Here is an 8,008-nt window from a genome sequence, read left to right as displayed (position 1 = left end):
AAAGTACAGTAGGCTACATTACTATTACATTAAGTACAAATATTCCTCATAAATTACACTTTATGTCAAATAGTATACAGAAAACTGACACTTTCAAGTGCATTAAGGCACACCACATTGTGCACATTTTGAAAAAAGTGCACTTACATGTGTTTAGAAATATTGTCATTAAAGTGTACTTGCTTTAACTAAAACTTAAAGCTGCAGTCGGCAAGTCTGGCAGATTGGGTCGACTTAGCCAAAATTTTGAATGTTTACAACTCTCATGCCCCTCCCCCACTACCAGCGAGCACCCTCCCATCGAGGTCGTGCTCGTCAGTGCGTCACTGTGCGTGTGTACCTGATTTTCTATGAACGCATCCGTCTCTTCAGCATCGATCAACACCATGGACTCGGAGGTAGGCTGCCCTGGCTAATCTATCCATAGATAGCAATAACCGAGGAATTGGAAGCTTGTTAGTAGATTTTCACACCCCCCTGCGCTGATTGGACCCGATGATCCAGAGCGGTGGATTTTTGCAAAACAAATAACACGCTCCAGGTGGAGTTAGAAGCTCGGTTTTTTTTCTAAAACCACCTTATTTATGTTGTTCTGTCAGATTATAGCGTCAATTTCACTGAATATGATAAAAAAAAATCTGACGGCATTCGATGTTTCCGACGGCAGCTTTAAGTGAGGTTTATTACAAAGTACATTTTCTAAAAGTGCTTATGTGTTTAGAAATATTGTCATTAAAGTGTACTTGCTTTAAAACTTAAGTAAGCTTTATTACAAAGTGCATTATCTAAAAGTGCACTCAAGCATGTTTAGAAATATTGTCATTAATGTATCCTTGCTTTAAGTAAAAATTAAATAAGCTTCATTACAAAATGCATTTTCTAAAAGTGCACTTAAGTGTGTTTAGAAATACTGTCATTAAAGTGTACTTGTTTTAAGTAAAACTTAATTGCACATTATTTCAAACTGCATTTTTGAAAAGTGCATTTAAAGCAACACTAAATAACTTTTTATCTTCGGTCGCCCTACAGGTTGGAAGCGGAATTGTCCATTACCGCTGTCGTAAATAATGTAGCCTACTGCAGCCTACAGTCGCACGGACGCTCGCTGTTTATCCAGCAGCACTGGCTTTTGAATGAACGATGTCCACAGACAAGGTAGAGTATGTTGCATGATTTTATGAAAGTATGATGTATTGCGACATCAGAAACGAAGAAAAACAAAATAATGACTATTGTAACGCTTGCCGTAAAGCAAGTCAAATTTGTAGTTTTCTATGTCTCATTCGAACTACAGAAACTCTATCCAATCTGGCAAACTTGCATAGTGCGGTTATAGCAGACATACATGTAGGGCCGCAAAGCGAATGCAGAAGTGCCTTTCACCCTGTTACGACTTGACTAACCACTTAAATGATTTTGGAAACATTATTTTAAGGTAAAAAAAGTTATTTAGTGTTGCTTTAAGTGTGTTTATAAGTATTGTCATTAAAGTGTACTTGCTTTAAGTAAAACTTGAGTAGACATTACAAAGTGAATTTTTAAAAAGTGTACTTAAGTGTGTTTAGAAATATTGTCATTACAGTGTACTTGCTGTAAGTAAAACTTAAGTAGACATTACAAATTGCATTTTTAAAAAGTGCTCTTAAGTGTGTTTAGAAATATTGTCAATAAAGTGTACTTGCTTTAAGTAAACCTTAAGTAAGATTTATTACAAAGTGCATTTTAAAAAGTGCACTTAAGTGTGTTTAGAAATATTGTCATTAATGTGTACTTGTTTTAAGTAATACTTATTTAGACATTATTATAAAGTGCATTTTTAAAAAGTGCACTTTGTTTCTAAAAATATTGTCATTAAAGTGTACTTGCTTTAAATAAAACTTAATTAGACATTAATAAAAAGAGCGCACTTAAGTGTGTTAATAAATATCCTCATTAAAGTGTATTCTCTGTAAGTACACTTAAGTTGCCTTTAATTTTAATTATATTACATTATCTGTAAGTGCACTTTTTAAAAAGTATACTTTTAAGATTTGAAGTACACAAAAAGTACACTTTTAATATAATTAAGCACACTTCTTTTTCGCAAGGGAGTAAATGAAGACGGCTATGTTCATTCTTACATCTTATAACAAAACACCGCAATCGCTTTAGGAGACCTTCTTGTCTACAGCTGCTCCGGTGTGGAAACAATGGCGGACTGTGTGTTTAGCTCACTCAGGGCGGGTCTACGCTAAAACTGCAGTGTCAGTTAACAGTCGTGGAAGGGGCTGGTGCAAAAGTACGTCACATTGCCCAGAATCTGATAACGGCTTGTTCTGAGACAGTGTTGTGATTTATGGAGATTTTAAAAAAAGCACTGGGTGGTATTTTATCATTATAGGGTGGTTGTGCACATGTGGTGAAACGCAAATTATTGCTGTGGTCCTTTTTGACCACGCCCCCCCTCGGGTAACATTTGCGAGGGCGCGTGTATATAAGGCGAGCGGTACGGTAAAACGGGTATTGCGTCATACCTGGCGATCTCACTTCCGGCGTCTCGTTGCGCTGCACGAGGGGTATGTATGGGTGTTTTCTTCGTGGTTTTCCGTGTGGTAGATGCTACAAGTCCTTTTTACATGTTTGTTGTTTGCTAACAGTAATTTCGGTTGGGCTGGCGTTCGGTTGAGTGCTTGTTGCACCCATAGATGATTAACAACCGTTGCGTTGCCGTGGCGCTCCGCTGTATGTGCGAACTGCATGTGATGCCTTTGTGGGTGAATTCTGCCGTCGGCATGTGATCAAATAGAGTGGTGGCTGCCGGATAGATGATGTGTTTTGCACGATTTGGTATGTATAACCTTCTATTTCCCTTTGGCCCTCATAAAGGTAAATGGGGTTACAATTCTTTTGTGTTTTAGGAGTTGAAACCATTCTGTGAGTGGGCCTGTGTTTGGCTTCCAGTTTGCATCCTGCAACAACTTGATTTCAGCATGGCTTGCACCTTCAACACTGCTGTTTTGCTTTAATTTGGTTTTGTTTAATGATTTGGGTTGTATTTATTAATTTTGTTTAATTATTTTGTTTTCTATTCTTGTGTTTTCATTTTGCTTTTCTTTTATTTACTTTTGTCTTTAACATTCGTTTTGCTTTCGTTAAATGCATGTTTTGCATCCGTTAAGTTTGCATTGCATTCAGTAACGCTTGTTTTGCCTTTGTGTTTTCTTATATTCATTTGTTTTATATTTATTGTGTTTTGTTTTGGCCTCATTTATTTTGCTTATATGTGGTAACGCCGACTTGGTATTTAATAATCTGTCCTGTTATTTTGTTTTGTTTATTCCTTTATTGCCATTAGTAACGTTATGTTTCTTTCCTGGTTTTGATTTTCTTGATTTGTTGCAAACAGTAGGGCTTGTTTGCATTTGGTCAGTGTTGTTCTCATTGATTTTGTTTTGCCAAATTGATGTTTGGTTTGCTGTAATTGATTATTTTTTTGATTATCGTTGTTTTGTATTTTTTGTATTTTGTTGTTTGTTATTTCTTTTTGCTGTAACCTTTTCTTTTTTTCTTGTACTGGAGCTGGGGCCTGGAGAGGGCAGGCTGACCCTTCCCGTGTGGTTGTCTCACTGTTCACCAGAGTGGCGTGGAGTTGCCGTGAATCCTTTGGAGGGTGTGAGTGGTTTGGGGCACGTGTGTGTTTATTATTATTATTATTACTACTACGGGCATTTGTGAAGCCCGGTGTCAAGCCTGCCGCCCTAGTGGTAAGCCCCAGCTCTTTTGTTGTGGTGTTTGTTTTTGTTTCTTTTCTTGTTTGTTTTGCAGCAGTTGGTGTTGCTTGCTGGGTGAAATCTTCCTGCTGTTACGTGTGATTCATTGAACGAGCCAAATTCTAATTATTGTTGTTTAATAAAGATGTACAAGTTTTATACCAGGTACCCATGCCTCTTGGTCATTCTCTGAGAACTCGAACCTGTGCCCCTTGGGCTTTTCCCAGAGTTAGTTCTGGGTGGCGTAGTCGTTACCTTTCTGGAATCAGTAATAATCTAGACATTTAAGAGCTGCTGTGATACCTCTAATTGCCACAAACACACACTGCCAACACACATTTATGTTCAAACGCCATGTAAAATTGAATTTTGCATAATAAGTGCCCTTTAAGACTTTTGTTCATCTTCAAAACAAAAACTGAGATATTTGAATGAAATCTGAGATATTTCTGTCCCTCCGATGAAAGTTGATTCACCAAAACTGTTCACGGTTCAAAGTTAATTGCAAAAAAAAAAAACCATTGCCAATGTAATCCTTACAAATTGAGTGGTTTCCTCCAGGTCCTCTGAAGAGATCACTCTGTATAATTTAACAGTTTAAATGTACACTTTTATTCACATTTATCAACGCACAACAGAACTGAAGCCCTCAGAAGTGACGTGCTTAGCTCATAATCATAAGAACCAACCAAACTAATCAGGTTTAGTCATGTGTGTTGCGCATGTTATTTGAATTTAAACACAAGTACATGTATAGAGATTTAAGCATATTTTTGGGGCAAATTGATTTATGATCCACTTCAAATTATTGTTGAAATGCTTGTGGGAATTTCAATAGTAGCCTATTACAATTAACGTATCATGTTATGGACAACAGCTAGCCTGTTCTTTTACAAGTACAAACAATTAAAACTAAACAACATACTGTATTAATTTTAGTATTCCTATGCTTAATCATAGTTGACAAATGTTTAGCCTATAATACATTATAAGTTGGTACATTGTAAGAATGCACTTGCATATAACTATAATGTATGTACTGTATATTAAAAAGTAAAAATTACTTACTTCTGAAAAGCAGGCTGAAGCTCATCTTCATTACATAAATATTTAAAATATATTGCACAAAGCCTATACATGGTTATAAAGTTTGTATACTTTAAATCCACTATAAAAGCTGAAATATTTTGCTATGTTCTTACACAAAGTACACATAAAATATACTTTAAGTAAGAGTAAAATAAGTATGTTTTCTGTAAATGCACACAAATTTCACTTAGTATGCTTGTTTTTCAGCATATTTCTTAAAAACGTACTATTTATTACAAATGTACTTCTAGTATACTTTTTAGAAATATATTCAAATTCAATACAATATATTTTTAATGCATTTCAAATAAGCATGTTGGGAATCCAAATGTAAACATATTTAAATTTCAAGTATATTTTTAATACATTTAATAGTATGTCTTTTTCACCTGGGCTGGCCCAAACTCAGGCCATTGGTTGAGCAAATTTAGATTGAGGCATTTTAGCAGATGCTTTTATCCAAAGCGACTTACAGTAGAAGAACATAAGCAATTTGTCATTATTATTCATCAATATTATTATGCCCAACCCAGTTGGGTGGCTCAAACAGATACCAAGTTCCATGTTGCAATTTCTTCATCAACTTTGTGTTGTGTAGTTACTATTTTTTTCCCATTGTCGGACAGCACAGTCCCCGTTCATTTTCACTGAATGGAAAAGAGCATCTTTGACATCCTGCAAAATATTTCCACGGTAGAAAAAGTCATAAAGGCTTTGACTGATGTGAGGTTGAGTAAACAATGACAAATTTGCATTTCAACTAACTGCATTTCTTTTTTCCTTCCTTTTGCATTCTTCCCACTTATTTTCTTGTTTTATGTCTTCCATAAGCCTTCTCTCATAGGAACTATTGTTTTTAGAGAACCATTAGATTCCCTCTGTGGATGGAGATCTTCAATGTTTTCCAGCTGTACATATTTTGAGAGTGCGTGTGTGACTGTATTTAGATTTGTTACATTCTCACACTACTCTACTACGCTGTTGCCCTCAACTACTCTGATTCATCAAAACATCCTATGCCGGGTATGTGTGTTCATGAATGTGAGTATGAGCAAACTTTAAACTCATAAATCCACCCTTATAAAGGAAATAGAGGAATTATTAAGCACACACATAAACATGCACACACATAAACACATCAACCCCTGGAGTAACCTGTAATTCCCATAAATGAGGGTGTGGGTTCAAAGGTCTCCAAGTTTAGATTCGGGCACCACTAGAGCCAAGCTGCCTGACTCATCTAATCTAAAGCCTTTTCTCTGTAAATCACATAATAATTCTTTTAAGTGCCCTCTTTGGCTCTTCTATAAACAACACATTATAATATTTCAAACACAGCTGTAACATTTTATTCCAGCTGGAATCTATTGCTGCATCCACTGAAAGATTTCCTGAGGATGTATACAGCACACATTAAAAATGAAATGCAACATCTGCACGCCAAAATTACAATCCAGATTTCATGCTGAAATGTGTAACGTAATACAAACAGTTGATGTGATGGAACCCCATTTTCATGTCAACTGTGGAACAAAAGACACATCAGTCTAAAGAGACACAAAAGCTGACTGTACTGAAGAATGTAGAAATGTAGTACTAGAGAATGAAGAAATAAAACGAAATAAAGAATCTATTTTACAGTGTAGTTCATACATTGTTTTATCTGCAGATGTAAAATGTACTGATTGATAGCTTTTTATGTAGGTATATTCTGTCCTTCCGTCTACTTTTCACTCTGTGATCATGCATATCTGTTCTCATGGCTCATTCGCAGGCACAAATTCTTCCATCACATAATCTGCTGACCAAACAAATTCCTAAAAAAAACCTCTGGAGTGCAATCCATTAGCTTTGAGTTTGACTGCATGGTTTTGGGGTAAAAGAGTGCAGAAGTTACCCCTACAGGTAGGAAAGAAAGATAAAAATTATATCTCAATTGTTTCTTTTAGACATAAATGAGATTAAATGGAGAACAAATCATACAAAGACCCTTCTGTATTCTAGAGTTTCAAAACAGATGTCAACAATGTCTTAGACTGTGCTCAGATTTGCCAACACAGCAAAACCTGCAAAGTCTTGAAGTAATTGAACTTGAAATTTGAACAAATTTTTTCAATATGAAATAATAGGGCCCAACGTTATCCCTTGTGGGGGAAAAAGTATACTTTTACTTTAAAAGAAAGTACATATTATGGAAATAATAGTATACTTTAAAAGAATATACTTAAGTGCAAACTGCAAAATTAATATTTTTTGGCACTAAACAGCATGTTAATTGCAATGAGAATGGACGTGAAAATGCACTACACAAACCTAAATTGTAATTCAAGAATGCTTTGGACCTAAGACCTAAGTTTGGTCTTGTTGCAAAGAAGACACTCAGCAGATTATTGCTGAAGTGAAAGCACTTCAAATGTATTGTGCTAAATATGTTTTATTGTATATAAAATATATATTTTACTAAATATTTTTACTCAAAAATCACAAGCCATATGTCTAACCAAGTCGTGTTCCAAATTTGAAGTTGATATCACAAAAATTGAAGTTGAAGTTCCCATGAGATTTTGTTTAGGTGTAATACCAAAAATAGCCACCGGGTGACACACATTCCATTGGCGATCCATGCAAACGTGTCAACGGCCACATCAGCTGGATAAAACACACCGAGTTTAATCAGACTCATGAACTTTACGACGCTGTGAGGAATAATACTATTTTAATAATAATCCTGGGGAAAAATTACCTCAGAAGTGCTGGTAGTTTCATTTCGAGGAGCAACGGATCCTAAATCAACGGATAGCTAAATTCTTTATTCTCAAGTGCTTTGTTCTAATCGCAATATGGAATAGTGTCTAGACTGTTTAAATATGAATCGCGTTTCTGTGTGTGAAAGAATGGTAGGCTACAGATGCGCACTGTTGTGTAGCTACTACAGCTTGCAAAAAGACTGTTTAAATATGAATCGCGTTTCTGTGTGTGAATGAATGAACAGCTTTCAACAAACTATATTGCTATACTGAGATGAGTAAAAATCTACTGAAATATGTTGAAATAAAATGTCTTTGTATAAGCAAAGTATTAAACTGCAAATTAACATTTAAATGCCCTAATATATCATACAAAACGATATGTTACAGACAAAATATGAAAGACAACATTTCGTTGACTAG

The 8,008-nt window shown here is 35.4% G+C and overlaps 1 long non-coding RNA gene across 1 annotated transcript; it reads left to right on the top strand.

Annotated features, from left to right (window-relative positions):
* Positions 1-2,527: 2,527 nt before the first annotated feature.
* LOC311069193 lies at positions 2,528-3,917 on the top strand. Its single transcript, XR_014603494.1, has 2 exons — positions 2,528-2,826; positions 2,898-3,917. It is a non-coding gene; the product is annotated as an uncharacterized lncRNA (long non-coding RNA).
* Positions 3,918-8,008: the final 4,091 nt, after the last annotated feature.

This window comes from Abramis brama, assembly GCF_963993115.1.
Source record: "Abramis brama genome assembly, chromosome: 19".
NCBI classification, from domain to species: domain Eukaryota; kingdom Metazoa; phylum Chordata; class Actinopteri; order Cypriniformes; family Leuciscidae; genus Abramis; species Abramis brama.
This window is presented reverse-complemented; position numbering and strand designations above follow the sequence as displayed.